Below are 27,299 nucleotides of genomic sequence, written 5' to 3'. Positions count from 1 at the left end.
CTCTTTACTGTTCAGCTGTATCAACACCACAGAGCAGCAACTAATTTACTTTGCATAGACTTTACTTGTGCCCATCTGTATTTTCCTCCCTTGGGCACTGGTTTCTGAAAGGGCTGCCCACCTCCACCGCCACCTCTTCCTAAGCTAGAGCAGCCAGGCAGCATGCTTCAAAGTTAATTCTATCAGCTAATAGTGCGGCCTCCCTGGTGCTGGAACTAACTCAGCTGTGTTGTTAATGTACTCCTTTACATAAGCAAACATCTTTGTACTGTAAAGTGACAGATTCTGTGTAAAGCTGAAACACAGGATTAACCAGCACTCTTTACAACAGAAGTTTAAAAGCAAACAAAAACCACCTCAACATACATCTCTTCCAGCAATACCTACATGTGTATTAATATTTTGGCATAGTTACATCCAGTAGGTTTCAAAAAAAAAAAAAGCCACAAAAATCACCCACAAAAACAACACAGCAATTCCATTTTTGTTTGTAATTAGAAATAAAAAATAAATTGTGGCAAGGTAGTGTTATAAGTGGCTAAAGAATGTGCAAATCTTTACTAAATGTTATTTGTATATGACTAGTAAGGGTTTGTTGCCCCTGAGAAACAAGCAAGCAAACAAACCATGTCAATGTGTTCAAACCCCAAACAATATTTACATACGAACACTACTTGCAGCCACCCGCAGGAGACGCTGCAGTAACTGTATTAGCCATGAAGACATTCCTACTTCCAGCCCTGAATCCTGGTTGCTTTCCTACTCCTGACAAGGGAAAAATCCTACACGATCCAAATTAATTCCCTTTCTTTTTTAAGCCTGTTTTTATTAATAAAAACGACCATACCAGATCAAATTAAAGGTCCAGCTGGACATGTATCTGATTAGCAGAGTCTGCCAAAACACCTCAAGAGCAGGGCACATAGCCATGCTTACAGCAAACGCACTTTCAAACATGAGTGACATGCAGCTCAAGGACCTACTGCAGTGGTGATAGCTTCTTTTTCTTTGCACAGAAATAGCCATATAATTTATATATTTTTTCAACAAATAGTTTCCGGTGTCATAGGAAATTCTAGTATTTGCAGCTGCTCGAACACAGTGTCCATGATCATTTCAGTGTGAAGGAGTATCTCCCTTCGTTTTGACCCTGACACCTCTCATCTTTTATCAAAAACATACTCACCCATCTCTACCCCCCGTATATGGCCCAGGGGGCTCTGGGTTCCCTCGCTTGCCGCAGCTTCCAGTCTGGCAGGCTGTCAGAGCAACACTTCCTACCAACCCACGCGGATGTCAGTGCAGGCTCTGACACTCACCTCTGCCTCACACAACGTCTCTCAAAGAAGTGTAAGCTACGGGCCCCTGGCAAGAAAGCCCGATGCAAACAGCCTCTGGGGCTGGTTCCCCCACACAGAAACTAGTCCTAGCAGTGGTTCAGGACCCCACCAACGGGAGACAAAACTACCAAGAAGTACAGTCATGTCCCTGGCAACAACCTGAACAGCAAGTCCATCGACTCTGCAGGTTGCAAAGAACTTCTGGTAACATTTGGAATTACCTACTGCAACTCTGGTGCAAAACAGCTTCCAGGGCATAGCTGGGGAAAAAATGACACCGAGTGCCAAAGCCAGTGTCAGGGACACTACCACCGTGGCACTTGCTCTTTGTGCCTTGTGCTCAGCCATGCTTCATCCACCCCACAGAACGGCAGGGGAGATAGACCATGCAACTCATAGATGCTAATGCCCAGAAACCATTATGTGTATTAGGACATTAACTAGGTAGGCATAACACAGTACAGCAGTTGTGCATGACAATTACAGTTATTGTTGAAGACTTAGTTATAACTATATTTGATGAATATTTAGGCATTGAAAACCTACTGGCAATCACAAAAGGCTGACGCCTTAAAAAAAAAATAATCAGGCCCATACCCTCTTCTCAAAGCCAACTTCTTCCCTGCTCCAAAAATCTTCACTGATTTAAATCCAACTGAATGACAAGTTGAATTTCATGCTTTTCTTCCACTCCAGGGTTGGCTCTACATAAAACCCACTATCATTTACATTCCTACGCAACACTATCATGAGAAAGGCACCCAGTGTTTGCTATGGCAACCCAACAGGAAACACTCCTGTTTCAAACATCTCCAATACAAGAATCAAAGATAAATAATCTCTTGATGATTACCATTGATTATTTTCCCCAGCTTTTGATTGAGAGCCTTGTTCAAATTCAATTTATTCTTGCTCAAATGCATCTGCTATTTTCACCCAACTTATTTTCTGCCGTTTGCTGTGGGTGTTTCATTAGCTCGACAGAATAGACTCCTAAGTTTAAAGTGCAATACAATATAAACTTAAGATATATTCATTACAAATATACAAATTATTATCTTTTACCCTATCATAACTCAACCTCAGCAATACAAGGGGTTTTTTTACTTTAAATTTCAGTGCATTTTCCTCACTTTGATAATTCTCTATCAGTAGTGTATAACAATGTAACCACTTTAAAATTTTATGCCTGTAGCCGATTTTTTCAAATTCTAATAATTTGCCACAATGTTTTTGCTAATAACCTAGAAGCTGGTTGAATCATCTACCACTTCCAGCATGTCATACTATGAAAGCAAAGAGGAAGGCAATGGCCACCTTACTCGTAGCTGGATTTTCCACTGGTATGCAGGTATCCCGCTCTCAGTGAGACCTGACAGTTACCAACACCTGAACAGGACACAGATGCGGTGGGTTTGCAGGTCTGAACATTCAGGAAGCTGAAGACTTTGCAAAGAAATTATTGGATGATTTGTGGTGGCGGTACAGTCAATTGCCATTGATTTTGTTGAAGCCAAGGAAGCCTGGTTGCTGAGTTAGGTCCCAGAAATAAGTTTCTGGGAATATGAAATAGGGAATGATATATATTCACAGGGAGAGCAATCAGGTTAACCATGCAAGTTAAATTTAAATTTTTGCCTAGCTTTTAGATGCTCAGATCTGATAAAATTCAAATTACCCTTTGGTCAAAGGAGGTGATTCTTTCCCTCTGCTCTGGTGAGACCCCCCTGCAGTGCTGCATCCAGCTCTGGGGTCCCCAGCACAAGAAGCACACAGAGCTGTTGGAATGAGTCCAGAGGATGCCGAAGGCTGGAGCACCTCTGCTCTGGAGACCTCAGGCTGAGAGAGTTGGGGTGGTTCAGCCTGGAGAAGAGAAGGCTGCGGGGAGACCTTAGAGCCCCTTCCAGTCCCTGCAGGGGCTCCAGGAAAGCTGGAGAGGGACTGGTGCCAAGGGCAGGGAGTGACAGGCCAAGGGGAATGGCCTGAAGCTGCAGGAGGGGAGATGGAGATGAGATGTGAGGCAGAAATCCTTCCCTGTGAGGGTGCTGAGGCCCTGGCACAGGGTGCCCAGAGAAGCTGTGGCTGCCCCTGGCTCCCTGGCAGTGTTCAAGGCCAGGCTGGATGGGGCTTTGGGCAACCTGGGCTAGTGGAGGGGATCCCTGCCCATGGCAGGGGTGGCACTAGGTGATCTTTGAAGGTTCCTTCCAACCCAATGCACTCTGAGTCTGCAATTCCATGCCTTTTAATACAGTGAGCTTGATCTCATGGAGTGCTGAATGCGCTCCCAGCTAACAAAAAAAACCCCAAACAAACAAACAAACCCCCTAGCTGTAATGCACATTTACCCAGCAAAGCAAGCAATAACCATTGCCACAAACTAGCATGAGGTTTTCTCTATGGGTTTCAGAGATTTCCTCTAAGTTGCGGTAAATTCAATTTTCATTCTATCCCCACTGGATTAGCTAGAGGACGTGACCTCCCTGTGAAATCAGTTTTAAACAAAAGGTAAACTTTGAACCTTGGACTAAAGTTAAAGAATAACAGAGATGGACGCTAGATCAATACTTGGCAAATATTAGTTGCATGCAGTGGACAGACGCTTCTCTGCTGTACCTCTAAATATTTCCATATGCTGATACAGAACATATCTTTGGTTTTAAGGGTTTCTTTACACAGAACAAAAAACACTTTGAAGCAGCTAGAGGTTAATATTTTGTGCAAGTCTAGGAATTTCCTTCCTCCGCAGTCCATCTAGAGTTCAGGGAATCGAGGGCTACTTGTTTCCACAACTGACAACATTTTCCCTAACATCCTAGTAACTTCCGTTGCTCCAGTGCTTTTACTGTGAACAACAGCTTTTAAGCAAATTGTCAAGTTTTAGGCAGTTCTACTTCCTAATCAAGCATGCAGATGGTTCACTGTCTCTGATTATTTAATAATACTGTAAATTGAAGTTGTGATTACATGTTATCTCAATGGCTTGTTAGAACATGCATTTCTTGGACTCTCAATATTCCCAAATTGTGCCCCTAGGTTTTAAAAAAAAAAAGAAAAAAATAGGAGCAATCCAAATTATGAATTATTTTTCCCCTTTTATAGAGGATTTTGTTGTTTGATAGTGAGGAAGGAAACATCTCCCTGTTGCTTCTTTCTGCCTTTTATTGGTAACAACAGTACCAACCCCAATACAAGAGTTTGCAGATCATCCAATATTCAGGGATAAGTAATGCACAAGACAGAAAGGCAGTAGTGTTCCATTACAAGGAAGCAGCCCAAGACAAATCAAAGTGTGCCTCAGAAACCTAGATTTGACAAATGCTCCCTTGGCTACATGTGGGCAGTGGCACACTACTAGAAGAATACAAAGTGGAACAGTTGAAGTGCAGGTACAAAGGCTCTATGCTTATCTGCTGTTAACCGCTACAGTTTGGCAGCATGCTGGCATAAAGAACTGGTAAGGACTCGAGTAAGATAAAAAAATGCAGCTATCTTTACATTTTTTGGACTGGATTCTCAGAATAATGGAGACACTGATGTACTGCTTGCTTAAAAAACCTGTTATGGCGAACTGCCACCAGCATTATACTTCCTTCAGTGGCTTTTAGAACACAGAGAAATTAATCAGGACTTAAATGTAGAGACAAACACGAAGGGAGTCAGTATTAGCTCTTCTAAACCAGAAGTTTGGACTGCAATTTGACTCTCTCCCAATGGGGATTCCTGGAAGCAAGATTTTGCTTTATCTCTAACTGAATGAAACAAATGAAAAAATACCCAGAGACACCCCTTCTCCTTAGAATTTTTAACAGTTGCTTTTGTGTCTAGCCTCTCTCAGGTCTTGAATGCAGGAGCCAGAAAACTCAGATCAGATCCAGTTCCCAAACCTCTGATGCATTTGCAGAGCACATCAAATCCCTGAAATATGGTTTGGTGATACATACCCAATACATAGTGATAATTTTACCATAAACAATTATAGATTTGTGAAGTATATCTTTATCTCCTCATTTTCTGCTTATTCTTATTACAAAGTTATTAGTTGTTGCATGGCAAACACAGTCTAACAGCATCAGTACAAGTAGCTCAGTAATATTTTTTCTTTCTGGTGATAAAAGCTGATTTGTCACCCCCAGTAGCTGCACGGAGCAACAAGCACAGAGTCAGACTTGGCTCTGAGCAATACTGATAGGAACATTCCTTCCAACTTCATTGCAAAGATGCATTTTCTTGGCATTACCTTACACAGCTTTCACTTGGCTCTACAAGAAAAGAAAGCGATGAAGAAACCACGCTACATCCACTCCTAAACTTATTTTAGCTCTTGTTCAAAAAGTCTGAACATATTACATCCTTTACTCTTGTTCCTTTGTTCACAGGATAAATCAAAACCAAGCCTATCACTAATACCTAAACTCACAGAAAGAGAGGATGGACGGAAGCAATTCAAAGCACTTCAGAGGGCAGTTATATATTCATCACAGTTTAGGAAGTGACAGTTTCTTACATTTTGTATTGAATGACAGTTCAATCTACAGCAACTTCTATGGAAATATTTCAGGTATGGACTCACGTATCTTTTGCCCACAAAAAGAAACCAGGCAAGGTAAGATAGTACTGGGGTGTGGGGAACAACGGAAGAACTAGTCCAACTGACAGCGTAAGTAGCAGTCCATATCAAACTGCTAGGGAAACAAACTACCCACTCAGGAAACAAGCACAATCTTCCGGGGAGTTATAGATCTTTCTACACCTACTGCATGCACAAGTAAGCGTTACCCAACATTTTAAAACTTAGCAATATCTAACACAGAACACCAGCATGAGTGGCATTTAACAGAGATAACTGATACTCTGTTGAGTCGACTGTCACAGCAACTTTAAGTTAATCTGCAGAAAGAACTGTCATTAGGTTTTCCTGTGGGACAGTTACCAATTAAAAAGAAGCCTTTTTTCTTTCCTTTTTTCTTTTTTGCCTAAGGCCGAGGCATATATACACATATATCCACACCACCTTTTATCTGTGCCACTGGCATCTGTTTAAATAGCTTTGTTTGAGCACATCTGTCCATATCCTGAAGGACAGGAGTCCAATGACCAGACAGTCACTTCATCCGGTCATTTACTGAGTAGCTTGTTTGCTCTTGGATATCAGCTCCTATTGGCAGACCAAGGGGGGGGGGGGGTAGGAGGGTAACAATACCCAAAAACCTCAAGCCAGGGATTCAGCAAAACCTTTCACATTGCGAAATGTGAATTATATCCTAAAATGCATTGAAAAGCCCACTGCAGATCCTTGAGAAACTCCCAGGGACAAAACTCACAACTACTGCCTCCATTTTGTTTTCTCTCCCACAGCATGATACTTGTTATACGAAGACCTCCCCTTCCGCCCCCAGCAGCTTCAGTTCTCTAAGAATCTGTTAGACTTCTTGCAAATGCAAGAAGCCCCATATCACACAGATTTCCCTCTCTGAATGCCATGGCATCCTTCAGATTTGGGATGCATCATTTCTTCCCTACAAAAGCATCTCGGTCAATATTCTTCAGATTTTGACATAAGCCTCAAAGTAACTTCATCAAATTGAGTCTGTGGTGTCCTAACTACCACCTCTGATCCTCCTTTTAATCAGTTTTTACTAACAATTATGCCATTTGACACTTCCTCTTCTATGGCCCCTGAAGGCAGTATCACTATCCATATTGTGGTGGTACAGCAGGCTTGAGAAGTGAAATCAAGGAAAAACTCATGTTGAACATTGTTTCAACTATTTCTCACCTGCTTCTGCTTTGATGACATCATCTTGCTCTTTGTAAACCTTCTCAAGCCCAAGTATAAACTCTTCCTCCAACTCCTATCCACTCCCATTCAACACCAAAACATGCCTACCCTATGGAAAGGGACCCATCACCCACTAGTTCAGTTTTTAGTGAAGTGCTTTCATTCTTTCACACCTGATAGAACAGATACTTGGGTTTTGAGAGCACTGACATATCAGCAGCCTTCAAAATTCTCTGTATTGTCTCTTTCTTCAGGGAGCTACAAAAATAAACAAACAACCCACCCAGAATAAAACAAAACCAAAACAAACCAAACCCCACAACACACCACAGCAGATAGACTGTGAGTATATTTAAAAGAATGACAATTCTCATTGTTTCCTTGTGCTTCTTCATCAAGTTCTCATTCATCTGTTACTGAGACTCTAAAAACCTTATGGAAGAAACAACCATTTCCACTGCAGGCAACTTCAGACATTCTGGTTTTGTTCAACCAGCACACAGACGAACGCATTGGCCAGTGCTACCCACCCACAAAACTGATAATCTTGTGGAACAAAGCATGCCATTCCTGGTCACCCAGACCTTGTAGCCACTGTCCATTACATCTTGCAGACTTCCAGGGCAGAGGTCTCTGCACCTCCTACATTCTGTAGGAAGCATCCCTTGATTTGAGCAGGTTGCTCTTCGACAGTGCAGCTCACCTGAAATGGTTTGACATATGAAATAAAGAACTAATGTTCTGTGTGTAGGTCCAAAAATAGGCAACTGTATTACCAGTTTCCTAGGGAATATTTCAGGTCAGAGAGCAGCTGTTGTATCTGATGTTATTTTGTTTGGTATCTAGTAGTCACACAGCTGACCTACAGGATCACATCTGTTCAAGCTGGAAACATGTTGTTGAAAGAGTTTGTGCAGTCGCCATCTGGGGTGGATTTCAAGATCCAACTGGATAAAGCCCTGACCAGCTTAGTCTGACCCTGCAGCTAACTGTTTTGAGCAGGACGCTGGACAAGAGACTTCCTGACAGCCCTTCCAACCTGAATTATCCTAAGATCCTATGACCTTACTGCGCAGCTAATACTTAGTAGTCCTACCAGCTGATAAAGTGATGCTATTTTCTCATTGCTTCAATAGGAAGAAATCAGACATGGTTAGAAGAGAAATAACTAACCTCACTTGGATTTTTCAGTGCCATTCTGCACATAGCTTGTTTTCTCAAGATCACATTATCACACAAATTCAATATAGACCGTCCCATTTTTTCTTACTTTCACTTAATGCATATTACAATATAGAACCAAGGCAGCTTGTGCACACACCTTTTAGAAAAGAATATTTCAGCTGGAAAGGAGTTACAGTGACCATCTAGTCCAACTGCCTGACCAGAAGTTAAAATGTATTATTAAGGGCATTGTCCAAACGCCCCTAAAACCCTGACAGTCACAGGGCATTGACCACCTCTCCAGGCAGCCTGTTCCAGGGTCTGACCACCCTCTGGGTGAAGAAATGCTTCCTTGTGTCCAGTCTGAGCCTCCCCTGGTGCAGCTTTGAACCAGTCCCACGTGCCCTATCACTGCGTACCAGGGAAAAGAGATGGGGGCACCTCCCTCTCACATCCCCTCCTCGGGAAGCTGTACAGAGCTATGAGGTTGCCCTCAGCCCCCTTTTCTCCAAACTAGACCAACCCCGAGTCCTCAGCCGCTCCTCAGAGGACACGCCTTCCAGTCCTGTCACCAGCTGTGTTGCCCTTCTCTGCATTCAAGCACCTTAATTTCCTTTTTAAAACTGTGGAGCCTACAGTACTCAAGGTGAGGCCGCCCCAATGCTAAATACAGCGGGACAATCCCCTCTCTGGACCAGCTCGTTGTACTAGGTTTCATGTACCCCGGGACGCGGCTTGCCCTCTGGGCTACCAGGGCACACTGCTGGCTCCTACTGAGCCTGCTGCCGACCAGCACCCCGGGTCCCTTTCTGCAGGGCTGCTCCCCAGCCACTCCTCTCCCAATATTTATCCTTGTTCCCAGTGTTACTCCATCCCAGGTGCAGAATCCAACATTTGTTCTTGTTAAATTTCATGCCATTGATGATTGCCCAATGCTCCAATCTATCTAGATCCCTCTGCAAGGCCTCTTGTCCCTTGAGTCAACAGCACCTCCCAGTTTAGTATCGTCAGCAAACTTACTAAGGGTGCATTCAACTCCAGTGTCCAGATGATTGATAAAAATGTTGAACACCGCTGGCCCTAGAGTTGAGCTCTGAGGAACACCACTGGCAAACCACAGCTGTGTAATCTTCCTTCAAAGCCTGACCTGGCTTCCAGACATCATCCAAGAGGATTCCCTGTTCAGCCAAGCTGGTCATCTGCCCTGTTTGCTTGATTTTCAACACAATGGGATTGCCTGCTCCTGTGCAAGGTTCTTAAAAAAAAAAAAAAAAAGAAACAAAACCACCAAAAAAACCCCCAACCACCCAAAAAACCCCACCAAACCCACAAAAAACCCCACCACCACCACACAAACAAAAAACCCAAACCCACAACCACACAACACAAAAAACTCGGTTCTTAAAAACTGACCAACACTCATGAACCCCTAAGCCCCCAAAAGCCATTTCTCAGGGGACACTGCTTACTAGGGTAGCTTAAAGTTTGCTCTCTTGAAATCCAGGGTAACAACTCTGCTGACCTTTTTCCTCATTACACCAACAATTTTAAACTCTACCATTTTGTGGTCACTGTGGCCACACAGCCACCTCCCATGAGTCCTCCTCTATTCACAAATAACAAGTGCAGGAGGGCATCTTTCCTAGTTGGCTGGGTACTTGTGACACGAAATTATCTTCAACAAACTTCAGGAATTTCGCAGACTTGCTTGTCACAGCAGTATGGTACTTGTGTCTGGTTGAGTTACTCACTAATCCTAAATTAAAATGGGACTTTATGTTCAACTAGCATTTAAGAATTGTGAAACAAACTGAATCTTGCCACACAAACCACTTAGTTTTTATGAATCGCCCCAGAGTGTTTGTTCATTTACCTGAAGTTAAAACAGAGCACTGGCTTACTGCTTACAGACAGCTGATAAGAATGATTAATATTTAACATTCTTAAGCTCACACACATGAAATAGCTCCAACAAGCTATCCATGAGAATATCATACCTTAATTCACCAGTCACACTGGAAATGCATGTGCATTTTCCCCACCAGAAGGCATATTTCACAACATTAAAACGTACGTTCCTCTCTGCACCAGTGACCACACAGTATTACAGCATACCTCAGTTTAGCACACTGTCAGTCTGCTAAGACAGTCTGAGTACCACAGTTACCACCTTTTTTACCCCAGAGGCACCAAAGAGCAGCACTGTGCTCATAAAACTGCACAGTCTCAAACAGCTGTAACAGGGGAACAGGCTCCCAGTGACCGAACCTGTTGACAGCTGTTGAAACTGCAATGAATTCTTCCAGAGAAATGAAGCCCTATCAGTCCAGACCGACAAGCCTTAGAGAAATAATACCCACAGTCATAATCAAATTAAGAGAAGGCTTGTGCTTGATACATTTTAGACCGAGTAATCTTTAACAAAGCCGAACTCCACGGAAAGGGTCGGCTCTGACCCCAGAGCAGCACATGCAGTCAGTGCCTTTGGCACGGCAGACTCAAGTGCCACCTTTGTACGGTGCCATTCCTATGCACAGTGGAAAGGGCAGCTGCAGGACACAGGCAGTAGGATAACGTTCTCGTGTAAGCTGGGAAAACATCAGCTAATGTCTGGAGGAAATAACCCACTTCACAGTGGGGATAAAGATTAAGATTTGTTTTTTCCAGTCATAATAAACTTCCTCAGAAGAAAAACAAGTTTTCAGGAGTATTCTAGGAACAGCAGGTGAGTTCTAAATTTCATTTCATACAGAATTTATCCTGTAAGCATAAAATTAATTTTTTTTTATTACTTGGTAAGCAGAGAGAATCATCTCTGAATCCCTGAATAACCCTTGACAGTAAATAATGTTGAAATGACTGCAAATTGCATAGTTTAAGAGTCTTCACTTGGATGTCAAAATAACTAATTTTTACTTGATCTTTATATGAACTCAAACCTATCTTCTATTTAATAAAAATAAAAAATAATTCACTGAGGTTACTAAAACAAGAAATTCATATGTTGAATTGATTTCCAATACAACAGAAAAATAACAAGAAGTTGGAAAGTGGTGTTTTATTTTAGTGCCAGTAGAAAGTTTTAGCTTTTAAAATAAAACAAGAAAATGCAGGCTTTTTCAGCTGAAGATGACTCCTCTGAGACTAAACATATATTTTAAAAAGTTCACGTGATGTAGAGAGAATTTCAGCTTGGATGTATGCTTTGTGTTCGAAGAGACAACAGCAAGATGCTATCAATGATTCAGCAAAAGAGGGCTGTCATATTGCATTATGGGGACTATATGGTGGCTATGAAATAGAATCCCTATAGGGACTATTATAGGCTAATAAAGCAGATACCTTGGTCCACAAAAAATATATTACTGTAACATCTTAGCAGTATCTCCAAATAAAAATGTTTTTAGGACACAGATATTCAAAGTAGGCATTTGTTGCAAACCAAACAGAATTTTCCTCCCCTCTCCCCCACTGTTTTTTTCCCTTTTATTTATAAAAAAAGCTCACTTCTTTCACAAAAGGATCTTAAATTTTTCTATTTCAAAAGAAAAAAAAATGAAATTAGTTTGACCAGCCAACTAATTCCTCTGTCAAACACCAATATCAATGCAATGAGATATTAAGAAGTGAAGCACAGAAAAAAGGAAGTCTCAAATTCATTCTTCTTTTAGCTGTATTGCGAGCACAACATTGTATAACCTGGAAAACCAGTGAGGTGATGGCAATAGATTTAAAGCTCTGTTGACCTGAATTGCTATGTGATTACATAGGCAGTTAATTCCTATTATTTGAATCCAATTCGTACTAGCTTAAAAAAAGCTAGGTGTTTTTCCTAAAGAGCTCACACATTCAATCACTTATCCCCCCCCTCCGCACCCAGCAAGACAATGAGAAACTCTTCCCTTTTACACTGAGCTCAAGCTCCTTCTTTTGAAAACAAGCCAACACATTTGCAGAGAGCCACATATCAACGGTGTATTGTAAGAATATGCATGAGGAACAATCGTATTATTGAATGGTTTTGTTTTCATGGCAGACACTTCATGGTGAGGTAGAGGATAGGGTGTTCTTTGTTCTCAGACACCAGCAAAAGCATCCCCTGAAGTTGAGAATACTCACGTAAAAAAAAAATAAATTAAAAATTCCACAGTCGCAGGGCACACCACCAAAAATACATTTACATACACTACCACCCATTGCCTCCTGGCCAGGGTAACAAGCCCATGAGGAAAGCATTACTCCGTTAACACTAGACAAGTCTCATGACCCACAGGGCAGCATGACATACCTCTGGGCTCCAGGTCCTGACTTTTGTTACGAATCTGCTCTGCCCCAGTGAGAGTGACGCTCAGCCACCCATGCACCCCTAAACACTGGTCTTCAAAACACTGCATGGGCTGTAAGAGCTCCTCAGCAAAACTCATCTAAATCTCACCTCCTCCCCAGCTTCACAACACACCAGACCACATTTTGACTGATAATCCCTTGATGCCTGCACAAGACCTGGCATTCTGCAGCTATGCTCCAACCTTTCACTGAAGGGTCTCCAGTCAAGGAGGACTCTCAGATAAAGGAGAAGGTGACCTCTAGAAGCCCTAGGTCTTCTAAACTGCTGGGACATGAATGCCTTAGCCAAGTCCATCAACACTGTCTTTGGGATAACACCTTCACAAAATATTTTTGGGAGCTCTCTGCCACACCACTTAATAGACTGCAAACCCAGCAATTCCCAAGAGCTGATTTTGAAAAGGCCCTGTTATTCTGCCCTAACCACCTCACCCAGAAAGCCTCCCTCCCATTCAGAGCACAGAAACCACAGAGGTGGCAGGGACCCAGAGACTACCTTGCTTGCCCAGGGCACACACAAGTCCACCCCTGATGCCATTAACTATACCCCTTTTTTTATTCTACCCTCAGAGATAGCGGGGGGGGGGGGGGGGGGGGGGGCAAGTTTTCTGGTTATTTACTTCTGATCCAGCTCATTTCCCATAGATGCCCATTCTATAAAAGGCATCAAATCTAATACGTGCCAAGGGAACACCACCTCCTGTTTTAATTGCCAAGTACTGGAACCTCAGAGTCATCCCATTACAACCAGAGATTAGAAGTCTACTTACTTGTCAGTTGTAAGCTTACTCGCTCCAGCCGAGTCAGTCCAGAAGAGCAGTCTCAAGGACTCCAGAACTGTCACTATCCAGTAAATTTAATACCCAGTGCAATAGGTATTAAATAAAATCCTCCGGTTTAAGAGAGACTATTGTGAAGAACTAAACACACCAAGTATCACTTTACCAACTCAGAAGTCTCTAGCAAAGTCCCAGAGCCTCCCTCACACCTGATCTTAATAAAGCCTTACTAACTCCCTCTTTGTCTAAACAGCTGTGTAACTCCCAGACCCTGCTTCTACAGCCTGTAATGATTCCTCTTCCAATATTCTTGTTAAATAATGTTGCAATTCTCAGTGCTAGGCCAAGAAGTGATACTGCTTCATTTTATCTTGAGCTCAAGATCCATATTTCACTCACCTGTTGTTTCTATGTGCAAGTTATCTGCAACATGTGAACTACTGGTAGTTATCACTGGCCAGTTAAGAAATGGTGGAGCCATTCAGGCTTCCAACTGAAAACAGCTTCTGCTCACTGAAAGAAAATCCTTCCCATAGCATAACAAATAAACTTTTCTTGCTGAAAGAGGGAAAGAGCTCTTCTCCCTGCTTCAGTCCCCTTTCTCTTTTTGCTGTAGAAATCTCTTTTAACACATAAAGAGAACTTAGGATGCCTGATGCTCAGCACCTGCATTAATCTAAGTAAACAGAGAGCAGCTGCACCTGAGAAGCCTATACCCTGCCCTACAGACACATCCTGTTGGCATGAACGGTAATTACCCGCAGACAGACTAGAAAAGAAACAGCAGATTCATTTTCTGAGGTACTGAAATCATGATTCTGTGAAAAATACTTCAGTTCAGTGTTAAGTGTTCAAGGCTGGTGGAGGGTGTCCCTGCCCATGGCAGGGGGTGGAACTAGATGGGCTTTGAGGTCCCTTCCAACCCAAACGAGTCTGGGATTCTATGGTTCTATAATTCTATGGTCAGCAGAGCTCTGGCATCCAGGACTAGAATAACCATACGAAATTCAATTTCGTGCTGCACGGGATAGTATACGAGTTAGTAAACTGATTAGACTAAATATAACATCTGTGTAAAGTTTACATTTAGCAAGGAAAGTGTCTGCAATGGCACATAAAACACTTGATGAGGTTTTTTTATTATTTTGTCACTACTCTGTCTCCAAAACATCGCTATTGTAGCCACATTATTTTTCTGTTTATTTGGGGGAACAGGTGCACAGGAATATAGAAAAAGAGCCCACTTTACCAAACTGTAATTAAGTAGCCTTACCTTGGCTACTTCTTGGCTTTTGCTTTGTGCCCTTTTCACATAGGGCTCAGCTGTAGGGAGTTCTTTTTCCAGTCACCATTTGGCCAGAGCCAGGTCCAACTGGCAGAGGAAGAATAGGTTGAAGTTTCAACACGGAGCTACAAAAACATCATCTCTGTCATTTTGTCAAGACACCAAACCAATTTTTGAGGCCGCAATTTTTATCAAAAGAGCAAAAATGGTAAGAAGTGTATGAAAGTCTATACTGAATCCTTTTTAATTGTGTAAGCTGAAAGGTTTCACCTGAAGCACAAGGGGAGGCAGGGGAAAAGCACACTGTGACTACTCACACCTGGAATGAACTTGACCAATGACTGAGAAGTTTAAATAAATAATGGTTAATTATAGTTGGCTACAGCAAGCAAAAAATACCAAGCACCCTTTCCACCCTACTTCTAACGCTCTCTACCTCAGCCTTTTCACTAACTGCTTCGGTGTTGGCCGCCGGGCTTGAATCCTCCTGTGCAATGCTTCATCCCCACAGACAGTCCGACCTTCCCTTGCAGAAAGGGACCCTGTGTTGGCAAGGACAGCTCTGCCAGCAGCACTCACCACACCCTGTGGGCACACACAGCAAGATGGCACCCAAGGCAGCAGTAAACAGGCAAATAAAGACCACATACCCCCTCAGTGGGACTGCAGCCCTGCCCCTTCTAGAAGGTTCTGCTGCCCCCGCCTGGGCCCCGCCCCTGAAGGCCCCACCCCTGCAGGCCCTGCCCCCTCAGGCAGCGCCACTGTCCTTCAGAACCCGAGGTGGGTGGGGGCTGCAGGGGTTGGGGTGCTGTTGCCTGTTGTGGGGTGAGCTCTGGGCCTCTGCTCCATGGCCTTGTGACTCTGCCTCTTTTCTGAGGTCATTAGACTAGTGATTAACAGATTTCAGGCCACCAAAGTCTCTTCAAGTTCTGAGAAGAGGATTTCAACAGGGTTTTTGCTTGCAAATATAAAAAATGAATAAAGTTGCTTATCCTCATCTGCATCAAAGACCTGCATATTGTGCTTTGTCTGCTCCATTTTATGTGCAGCTCATGTGGCATTAAAGAAAGGTAGTGGATCCTCACCTCGAATCCACTTTGGTGCATTGATTGCATCACACCTGCTGCGTGTGGTAAATCCTGCAGGCAAAGCTGTGGACACCACTGAGCATAGAGCTATCACACAGATACATGACACTTGAATACATATGAGCAGAAGTTAGTAAGATATTAAAGTAAATTAATCTGCAGACCAGAGGAGGTAGCAAATGCTGAGTGGGTTTTTTGTCTTTTCTGAGGTACACGGCACAGGCCACTGCTGAGCAAAGGTTTGATTTACTATGGCAATTCCTGAACAGGATAATCCTACTGGGACTTGGACTCCACAATGATTCAGGGCAATAGTCTTGAAATGACTAGCCTTTATTTACTGTTCTAAGGTTAAACTTTCTCTATCCCACGTGTAGCGTGTCAGTGCCTACTGTGGTATGGAGAGAGTGACGTCACGGACAAGAGAGGAGAGAGGCTGTGATACACGTTTCTCTGATCAGAGAACCGCTTATGGCATATCAACTAAGGTCCACGCATTTAATGGCTGCCAGACAAGAAGAAGTCACTCTACAGCAGCACAGTGAACTGATGTTCACTGACCAAAATTTGGAAAAATACTGACTATAATGTGGGGCAGGGCAGGTTTATGGCTGTGCCACTCGTGTACGTGGAGAGGGAGGCCTATCGACCTGGTACAATGTAGGAAGGAAGGGAAGTTACAAAAATCTTATGTTCTTTGTAAATGTCCGTTACAAAGTAGTTTATTTTGCTGTGGTTTGTGATTTATAGGATTAATGCTTTGCCCGAAATGAGCAGGCTGCAGTAGTGGTTGACAGGAAGAAGGAAGCTCTGTGCCTTTGATAACCGCTGATGGACAGTTCATCTCTCAGGCTATGGAAGCAGTATCGCTGACCTGGGCAAAAGACTTAGAGCTAAGGAGCCAAATAACAGTGTCTGCAGTTAAAGAAACACAACAGGGAGGGGTTTTCTTGGGGAGTGGGGAGTTCCCCCCTAAGGACAAGTAAATAAACGTGTTTTATCGGTTAGCCATCTGCTTTCATCAAAATTGCTTAAATTCTATGCACAACTATTTTGCTGGGAAAACAAGTTTCATGGACGATACATTGTCGGTCAGACTTTACACCCTTAATCTGAAGATAGTCCTCAGCCTGAATTCTTTGTGTCAGACAGTGAATCGTTATGGGGAATGCCAGGATGATCTAGAACTGATGTAATGAGTCTGAGGATTGGGAAACTCAAATCAATTTCGTTTACTGAGCCCCAGCAGAAATCAGAAGAGATCGTGGTTTCCAGGTTAAATACCTTTGCTCTACATTACACTGCTCTAAGTTAATCTTTCTCTACCTAGTAGTCAGAATGACCAGAACAGGTAATCTTTAACCACTAGCCATTGGTCCCACAAGGATGACAACATTTTCCCTCCTGCAATCTGAGTTGTCCTAGCACCACAGATGCCTCACCTTTGTCTGTTAACTTGTGGTATTAGCGCTGGTAAATGTGCTTCCTTGAGCGGTTGTGAAGGGTGACGCCCCTTGAAAACTGTAGGAATATGGGATAAACAGATAAATACCAGCTTTGCCCTCTTTGAGCCCAAGAATTCCTGTAGCAATTTCAAATATTATATGGTCATATCCTAAACTGATGTAAATCGGCATAGATTCACTGAAATTAATAGGTCATAGCAAAGGGATGAATTCAGTTACATTGTTGGATATGTGTCAGTTTTCTCCATAAAAGGATCCGGCCTAAATCTTTGACCCAGATTTGTCTGAAAGTTTTAAACCAAGTAAGCCATGCCCAGAGCTGGCGGATTGTAACTGGATTTTTCCACTGATGAAATAGCCAACCCCAAAGCAGTTTAAGAGTATTGATTGTATGCTCATTAAGATAGAGCTGGAGTACAATTCTTGTACGTGAGTGGCCATTAGTGCAACAGACCTGAGGCTGGAGCCTAGGGAAGGAAAATCGTTAAATAGCAGGGTTCCAGAGGATTGCAGAATTGGGCTCTCCCTGGACTGCTGCCTCAGTAGTTCTTTTTAAACCTCTGCACCTTATAGCATCAGATTTTTCAGATCAGAATCCTTTGCTCTAACTCCCTCCTCAACTGAGGGTCTAGTTTCCCATCTCCCTCAAAACAGCAACTGACTTGATCCTGGCATTTGTGATACCTTAGCTGGACAGCACGCGGGCTTCGACCATCCAGACGGGGACGAGAACGCTCTTCCCAATCCACTCGCTTCTCCCCACATACTCCACATGTGCACCATGATCCTTCTCTGTGTTATTTTTCCTTTCATATAAAGTTCATACTATTCTGATTTTAAGTGTAGAGGAAAAAAAAGAACTGAATCAGGTGAGTTTCTTGCAGGTCATGTAAATGAACCCTGATTCGAAAGTGTTCAGTTTGAACTGGATGGTGAAACTGGCTTTTGAAATCTACTCTAAATAAACAAAGTAATTGTGTTTTTTAAGGCCTTTCACACAGCCTTTCTAAATGCGATTTGTTGAACACATAATGCATTTATGATCGAAATTAACCAGCTGCAAACAAGGTTTATTCTTCCTCAGGGATTTATACCATTCACAAACCCTTGTAGGCCCATATCATTTTGAAACAGAGTAAAACAATTCTCCTAAGACACTAGCGGGATTTTCATGCACAGAATATTCAATGTCTTTTTGCCAAAACTGTTGTTCTCAATTGAAGAATTTCACAATTAAGGTTTTGCAGAACCAAACCATAGCTTCCTACTGTTTGTTAAATCTTTCCAGTGTGAAAAACTTCCTAAGATAGCATGAATTTTGCTCCTGTGGTAAGTTACTATTCCTTCAGTTTTGGAGTTGTTCCTTCACCCTTCCCACATAGAAAAGAGACCATTCCTCAGACTTCTATTCACTCTTCGTATCCTCCACATTTTATATAACAAAAATGATAGGAAAGCACTCTTGTATGGATCAAATGTTGTCCTTTGTATAGTGACAGCTCAGTCAACAGGAGCTGTGCACGTAAGATGGAATCACAGAATCACAGACTAATCCAGGATGGAAGGGACCTTTGGAGGTCACAGCACTCAGTCCCCTGCTCTGAGCAGTGCCAACTTCAACGTTAGATTGAACTTCAAAGTTAGATAATTTTGCTTGGGGTCATATCTACTTATTTTCAAGGGAAGAATTTGGCCCTCAGATAAATGTGCAATGTGTATTGCATTATTTGTCCTTGTGTCACCTTTAGTAATATTTAAACAAACCAGTTCCTTTTTTTTTTTTCCTTCAGGAATTTCCAAATAATTTGGCATTTAATTTCAAAGAATTGGACCCAAACTGCTATGCAACAGTAACGAATGTTGCAATGCTGTTTCAGACAGCAGTGGCTCCATGTGTAGTGGGCAGCACTTCACTTACAACTGCAGGTCGCCATTTTGAGGAAAACAGCTTTGTTTTCCAGAAACAGAACCCCACAAATACCAAGTACGTGGTGTTTCCCCTGTGATTAAAAGTAGCACATTTTAGTCTTTCTCTGCTGGTTTTGGACAACATATGGCATTTTGGGGTTTTTTTAATTTGAGGTCTTTTGCCCTCTTTTTTATGATTAAGCAAATTGTCAGATACCTTCTGTAGACTTAAAATGCACATCCATGTTTTCAGAATGGCAGATGGAGTTTGCACACAGGATTCTGGTATAATTGTACGGGTAATTTTTAAATAAATATTTTCCCAAAACCTTGTTCTGCTATTATGGGCAGACTATGAACTAGTACTACTACTAGTAATTCTGTCATCTTCATATTTTGTGCATGTGTAAGTCCCAAATGAGAGACTTTTCACCAAAAACCAAGCAGTATCAACACCAAATGAAAAGCAGTCCCTGCTTCAGGGGGATTTTCTAAATAGATCAAGGGCAGACAGTAGAGCATCATTGAAAAGCCCTAACCACCGGCACTCAAAACAAAGAAAATAGCTGTAACTGGGGGGTATTATTTTCCTACTGTTACAGGAAGTCTGTTCACATTAACTATCATGGCACAGCCGGGCCCCGCTGCGCAAGATGTCTGCATACACAAAGAATATACAGACACGTGACGCTGTAGGTGCTACCCTATCTTTCAGAAGTTAGTGGAAATGTTTTGTCTGACGTTTAGTGATCAGCCAGTGATTCACTCCGCAGTTTCCCTAGTCATCTTCCTGTAAGGCCTTCAGAAGGACAAAAGCCGAGATACTAGCCATGCATCCACATGGCTGCCTAGCTGAGATGGACACGTGTCTGTGGTCCCCCTTCTTGTACAGCGCCTGGAGGGAGGTAGCACGGATTATTGGCACTTTAACCTAAAAGCAAACGACTAGGATTGTGCTGTTACAGAACTCTTCATTTCACTGTGTTTCTGCAGTACCCTGTCACACAGCACAGACTATGAAAGCCAACACTCAGGCATGTGCTCGTTTTCCTTTCCTGTCTTGTTTAATTCTCTGCTTCCCTACTAAATGTCACCTGTTAGCATTATTAATTGGTGCTTTGTGCTAATTAAAGTCTTTAACAAAACTGGAAAAGAGTACAGTGAAGCAGTCGGATTATCTACATTAGGCAACTACCATTGCTTTTACAACTAATGTTATAAAAGTATGTCATTAAATCCCTCAGAATTATAAATTCTGGAGTTTTTCAAAAGGGGAAAACACTATTCTCGAACTGTATAGGCAGTGATAAGACTGCTAAGAACCTACAAATACAGCTTCATTATTGCACAGAAAGCACAGTTCAGTGCCTTCTTTTATTCATGACTGCTGACATTATTACTTGTATTACTGGTGTATCTGAGACTGCAGCTACACTGGGATTAGGGAACAGCATTTTAGGGAACAGCAGGAGATATTTTTTTGCCATGACAAATTTGCAGTCCAAATACATGACATGCCATAAACTGGTAAAGATGAGGGTGTTCTAGTGGCTTTGTAGTTCAGGGTTTTTTCCATTACATGGTATTTTATTATGAGTTTGAATCTATTATGTGCAGGACCCTTCTCACAAAAGGAGAGCTCTGATTCTTAGAGCTCATTTATAGAGGTGTGTTTATCTCACCCTGGCAGTGGCGAGGGAAGGGAAGTTAACAAGGACAGAAGCTGCATTCGTGTTCTTCAAACGTCTAGTTATACTGACGCCAGAAAGCAAGGAGAGTGCAAGACACAGAATGTTTTCCAGATCTGATTTCACAGCAGTTTGCTGCTGCTGGATGGACACATCCAGCCAAAGCCAGTAAAATGGCCTGGTTCCTCACTTTTCTGAAGTATTATATTGAAAACTTTGCTTTAAAAAAAAAAAAATTACTATTACTTAAGACTGTTACAAAATATTTATGTTCTAATGGAATAGACGCACAGTACTGGAAGTAAGCAATGAAATTCTAATTAGTTAACTATTAGGAAGGTTATCGTACTGAAGGTGTGACTTTAATTTATGTTTAGAGAAATCTCAGATTCAAATCCCATACTAGCCTTCACAACAAATGTGAAATTTATCAAGCCCTAAATTTGGGGGTTTACGCAATGGCCTAGTTGTTCATTATCTGGATGAGGTCCTGAAACGTGTGTTTAATTCCCGGGTTTGCCACTGGTGTTCAGGTCAGCTGAAGTCCAACTTTTTCCCCCATCTCACAGGTGTGCTGGAAAGTAAATCCCATTAAAAATGTGACAGGCTCTTTGAGAGTTCTGAAAATTCCTGTGCAGGAAAGACAATAAATTAAAATTAAAAAATGAAAAAAAGATCAGTAAGACCCAGCAGTGAACAGTAAGATTAGCAGTGTGATCTGAGGAATTGATGAAGTCAGTCTCGCTGAAAGAAGTAAGCAATTAATATGAAGACTGAGTAAACACTCTTCATCTCAAGTCTAAGCAAAACAGGCAGCTGAAAAAACCCTGTATTTTGCATTTTTCCTTACCCACATATGCTGTCTCTGAAGGGACAGAGAAAATTGAGATTTCAGAGCTTTTTTTCCATTCCTTAGTCTGTTTGACTAAAGGTGACTCTGGCTCTGTGCAGTGAGGGCCATCTCCCTCCCCCAGATCAATATTTTAATATGACTTATCAGAAAGAGAATGAATTGTTTACTTTAAAACCTCAGGATCCCATAAAGGGCGAGGGAAAGGTGTCCACTGGAAACAGAGGCTTTCGACAGGTGACCACTACTGGGAACTCATAAAAGAAAACCAAGACCTCCAAAGATCTGAACACAGTGATATTCGGCAAAATGTCACGCAAGAGAATCTCAGTCCTGACAAGCCCTGACGACACACCAGAGGATCATCTGGCAGTTGTGTCAGACGGTAAGTGCCTTCCTCTGCGTGATTCATGGGAAGAAAAGGAAACACTAATATGTATTAAGAAAAATAAAACAGTGCAGGTGAATTTTGAATACTAAGCACTTCGGCATACCAAAATATCCACAAATGTCTGTGGCCTGTGTAATTTAACAGGATTTGATGTCTGGTACATAGTGATCTCTGCCTGCACTTTTAAAGAGATTAGGCCTTTATTAGTGTCAGTGGGCAAGCCACCCTAATGTTTATTGTTTAAAAAAAAATGGTGGTGGGGAAGCTGACAGTAGGCATGGTTAGATTTCACCAGGGATACAGGAATGCTTCCAAGTCCGGATATACAAAAAGGGCAGGTTCTGTGATCCATCAAAATAATTCTTGAAAAACCCTCTTGTTCTTCACAATGATCTTGTCAACTGGACTGTCGCAATAATATTCTTTATAGAAATATCTAGCAGAAGAGAAGCAAAAAGTGGATGTTTTTTTTCTCTGATGTTTATACTTTGCTTTCTCCCTGTACTGACCTGTAACTTTCCCATTGTTTTGGGTTTTTTTCTCCATCGCAGTACTAAAACCTAGTAGCCATTTCTCTTTCTTTCATTACCTTTCATCTTGGAAATATTCCTGTTGAATTGCTAGAAGCTTCCGTGTGGTTGTGGAACTATAGAACTGCCTGCTTGCAGCTGCATCAGTTGCCTGGCTATCACTGTCACAGTCTAGAGGCACTTCTGCCAGGGCTCTACTGCTCTTTGCACTCCATCTGCCAGGGATTGTCAGACTTTTCCTCAGAGAGCATAATTAGAGAAGGATCTTGCCTGACCTTTCTTCTCTGCTGCAGAGAGAAAGCCGAGTAAAATGTGTATGAGGGAAGGTAAGGGGAAAAAACATTGATATTGTCATGAATTAGAAAGCAGTGTACAGTGCTTACGTTCCTTTAGCATTCATTTCTCATTATCACCAGCCAAAGCATATGTACATTTATTAAAAATATCCTCGTGGACCTCAGGTCTACAAGTGCAAGCTGCATCCTGGCTAGACAGAGTATGTTCAGGGTGTGACTGTGTATTTGCCATCATTAATTCAAAAGGCTCAGTGCCATTTTGATGCACAGGGTGTGCTGCAGCTTCTTTCCCTCTTTCAGAGATGTGTCCTTCGTAGCTGCGATTGCACAGTGGCCTGACCTGTGGATCTGCAAATCCACCTGAGCCTGCCAGTTCTGTGTATGCATTTAAATGCACAACTTTCTCCCACTGCAGCATGCACAGACTCAAAACACAGAGAAAATCAGTGAAAGATGAAAAGCACTTGGAAAAGTTTCAGCCCTGCCCAAACATTTATAGGCTTGCTCCCTTGACAAGGATGGGAATGAAAGAGCAATTGTAATAACCACGTTTGAAAACCAAACCAGTCTGACCTGGTAACCAGCCAGCGAAGGTTCATTTCTCTGCTATTTACCAGCCAAGGGCCACTCACAACTCAGCTCATACTGCCAGTGCATGCTTTCATGAGGTTCGATTAGATGTACTTGCACATCAGTAGTTCAACTGGTGCAGAGCCCTAATGAGTCTGCGCTGACCAATCCTCACTGGTTGAACCAGATTATATTTAAGAAAAAGACCCAGAAAAGACACAGAGTTGGATCAAATGTAAGGACTGGAGTGGAAATACTTGTTACGCTGCGCAGAATATGCTGGTGGTTCAGGTGTATGCGGTGCAGCCAGCTCGTTCCTGTGCGTTAGCGTCTCCCCTCTGCTGGCACCGCAACTTTGAATGCTGTAGAGTGAGCTAAATTTCCCTACCTGATGATCTGCATACAGACCCCTGGATTTGGGAGCCCTATGCCCTTATCCTTAATCATTCCCTGGTCCAGCTCCTTCCACTGAAACCAGAGCTGCTGTTTCTGCAGTGGCCCTCAACCTGCATCTCACCTGGAGAGCAGATTCTTTTCCAGATCATTTCCGTCAAAGAGCCATGCTCTACTCCCCACAAGCTCCAGCACTTCAGCTGACCTAGTGCTAGTTGCCCCCACACAATCTCTCATTTTGGGGCATGCAGAGCTGCACTTCTTACAGATTGCATGCCCTGAGTCAAACAAGGGACTGCCTCTCCCACTTAGAAAAGCCGGTATTTAACATGGCGACCACTTGGTCTTAACAAGTACAGAAATGTGATTTTCCTCCATAGTTGTACCACATTGAGCATACATACCTCCAACGTTTAGATTTTACAAACAGCTGATGATAGAGATTTGTGCCTCTCTCTCTCGTTTCTCAGCTGGAATGCCCGATGGGAGTGCTGACAGCAGACTGAGAATAAAGCAGAGGCGTTAAGGCTATTAATGCGTGGGGCTGACAAATCACCGGGGCAGTGAATTAGGAAAGATAAAAAATGAGATTGACAGGAAGGCTAAGCCCATAGGAGGGGTTCTCTGGGGATCTGAGTTATGAATGCTTTAACTTGCTTAACAGTCTTTTGCTAAAAAACAACCAGATCCAGAAGACCGTTGGAGAGCCTAGTTTTATTACATACGGGGAGCAAATGCTCTGTAAAAATGAGAATGCATTTACTGAGCTTAAAAACACACGAGACGGATAGTTTGAAAGCATTATAGCAAGACGTTCTGTCCTCATCTCTTGGCACAAAAAGACAACTCAATCCCACCCATGGTGCTTCTAACTAGTCCATACAGCATTCTTTTTTGAGTCAGAAAGTTCAAGTTATCGTAGCTACAAAAAACATTTTGGTACTTAGCACACACAAAATCTTCCAAAATTAATGCAAAATGGAACATTAACATTTAATGTACTCTGCTCTCCTTGAAAGATTTTACCAATTCCAGGGGAATAAAGGAAATCCGCTCTGTGGAATTTTGGTTTTTTTTCCTTTCTTTAAGTTAGCAGACTTCATTACAGTTATCGATTAGTTACTAATATTATTTTCTTATTCCTACTAATGAACATTCACTAGCTGGCTTGCACTTTCACAACGCTACATTATATCTGCACAGGTCAGTGTTTCTTCCAGTTAATATCCAATATGATCTTGCACAGATGATCACACTAGTTGACAGTCTTTATAGACTGAGGAAAAGCTGATAAATGGAAGAGTAAGATACAAAGGCTACTGCTATTCACCCAAGCTCTGGTTTCTAATCTCCTCCCTTCCCTGTGCTCCTCTCTCTGTTTTCTCTGCTTCTCTGCAGTATTCAGGTGTGATGATGACACGTAACTGAATTTCCATGGCTTTACAAATCAATGTGCATCATGAGACCCTCAGTTACTGTTTGTGTGCTTAGTCCACTCCTGACAAACAGGATCTTTTACAGAATTATTTTAACCTCACTGAGGATGTGCAGAAATGTTATTAGACTTGCAGGTTAAACAAACAGAGACACACACTCTGTCCTGTTAAACTGAAAACACTGTCCTGGGAAGAAAAGAAACACCACAGTAATGTGTATGTTAGTGACGCTGCTTAATTCATTGTTGTATGGGTGATGTGTCACAGAACAACTTGCATTGAGTAAAATAGGTGAAGTGGGAGTAGGAGTACAGCCCAACCTGCTGTCTTGTAAGTGGGCTAGCTCTGAAATGCTGGTAAAAACAAGTATGTGGAAAACAGATATAATCTTTAGCACCATGATTCCCCAGATCTAACATAGCTCTATAAAAGTCAGACACATATTTCTATCTGTCTCTATCAATAAGAGAAAGACACTGGTCCTTGCAGAGAATGGTTCATCCCTCCCTTCACAAATGTGTCCCTTAGGACAGGACTGATTACTTTCTCAAGGTGCCTGTCCATCTCCTTTGCCTGAAAAGGCACGCTTAAAGCTACTTACCTTTTAGATTACTACAGCTAGCTGAGACGAAATAGTCACCTCAAATTCAGAATCCTGTCTCCCACTTCCTTGGTGAGAATCCTGATATACCACATGTAAATATGCATAAACATGGCCTTTTCTCTGTATTTTGCAGGTCTTTGAAGCCTCCATGCTGCAGTCTGCAATGTGTGTATATTACTTCTTCCATGGACTAATGATCTACTACTACCAGAGCTGTGGAGTGTGACAATGGTGTTTGTGTCCAGTCTATCAAACGCCATTATCACACTAAATAGCTACTGGTAGGCAAGACATCAATTCAGAAAAGTATGGGAACTGTGCAATACATTTTCCCACCGTGCTGAGGAATAAATAACATTTTTACATGTATGTCAGGATGACTCTGCTCTTTCTTTTATACACAAAAGCACCATAATCTGTGGGAAATACATACTCTGCTAGATGCACTTCCAGATTCCCATTGTAACGCACATGAGTCATCTTAAGGAATCATCATTATCACATCATCATTGGGAATGTGGATTTCATTGGAATCAGTGGGGTTGTGATTACCTCTGAAAAACAAGGCCAGCTTGGGCTTTTCTTTTTCCTGTTGAATTGACCAGGACAACACAATACTGAAGCCAATTAGCCGATGTGGTGAAACTCTGGCTCTTATTTTGGCACCAAATTGAAACAGATGTTTGGAACATTAATTGACTGAGATGCTCATGGCATTTTTCAAACAGAACACTTTCCAAAATTTTTATAAAAACCTATTACCTCTAACTTGAAACGTCATTTATTCAGGTTCCCTTCCACATCACAACTGTGTGCACGATTTGAGCACCACGCTCAAGTCCACTGCCTTGTATTCTCAACCTAGTGTTTTGGGAACGGTCACAATTTCCTCATAGAAATTCTTCTGAAATCTATTGTAAAGAATAGGAATCATCTGCAGGCACTTTCAAAGGGCTTAATGAAAGCCAGGCACCAACACCGCACTGAGAAGCCTAAATCCCATTCAATAATCCAAGATTTAGGCTCACAGAATGTTGCACTCTGATTTCCAATGAGAGTGGTAAGTTCAATATTCAGCAGCATGTTCCAAACTCCACCCTTCCTCTGACTTCTAGTGCTAAGTAACCAGGCATGCATAATGCATAGGAAGCTTCCTATGGCTGTGATGTGGCGAGTGCTGCTGGAATAAAGCATAGATGAATATGTGAAATTCATCATTTATAGATTATACTGTGTTTCCATTTGCAACCAATGTTATTACACAGTGTTTCCCAACAGAACATCTTCAATGAGTTACTTAATTTTATTCCCTAAGCCTTGTTTTCTTCCATGAGTTATTGCCGTGGAACAGTCATTAGCAAGACGTATTGCTGAAAATTAACAGA

General features: G+C 42.2%; 1 long non-coding RNA gene across 2 annotated transcripts; it reads left to right on the top strand.

Annotated features, from left to right (window-relative positions):
* The first annotated feature begins 10,840 nt into the window (after positions 1-10,840).
* On the top strand, positions 10,841-26,283 carry LOC129199864 (uncharacterized). 2 transcript variants are annotated; one of them, XR_008574767.1, is made up of 4 exons: positions 10,841-11,008; positions 18,537-18,577; positions 21,878-22,079; positions 26,048-26,283. It is a non-coding gene; the product is annotated as an uncharacterized LOC129199864 (long non-coding RNA). The 2 variants fall into 2 exon arrangements; XR_008574768.1 differs by lacking the exon at positions 18,537-18,577 and having other exon boundaries at positions 10,850-11,008.
* Positions 26,284-27,299: the final 1,016 nt, after the last annotated feature.

Source organism: Grus americana, chromosome Z, assembly GCF_028858705.1.
Source record: "Grus americana isolate bGruAme1 chromosome Z, bGruAme1.mat, whole genome shotgun sequence".
NCBI lineage: Eukaryota > Metazoa > Chordata > Aves > Gruiformes > Gruidae > Grus > Grus americana.
This window is presented reverse-complemented; position numbering and strand designations above follow the sequence as displayed.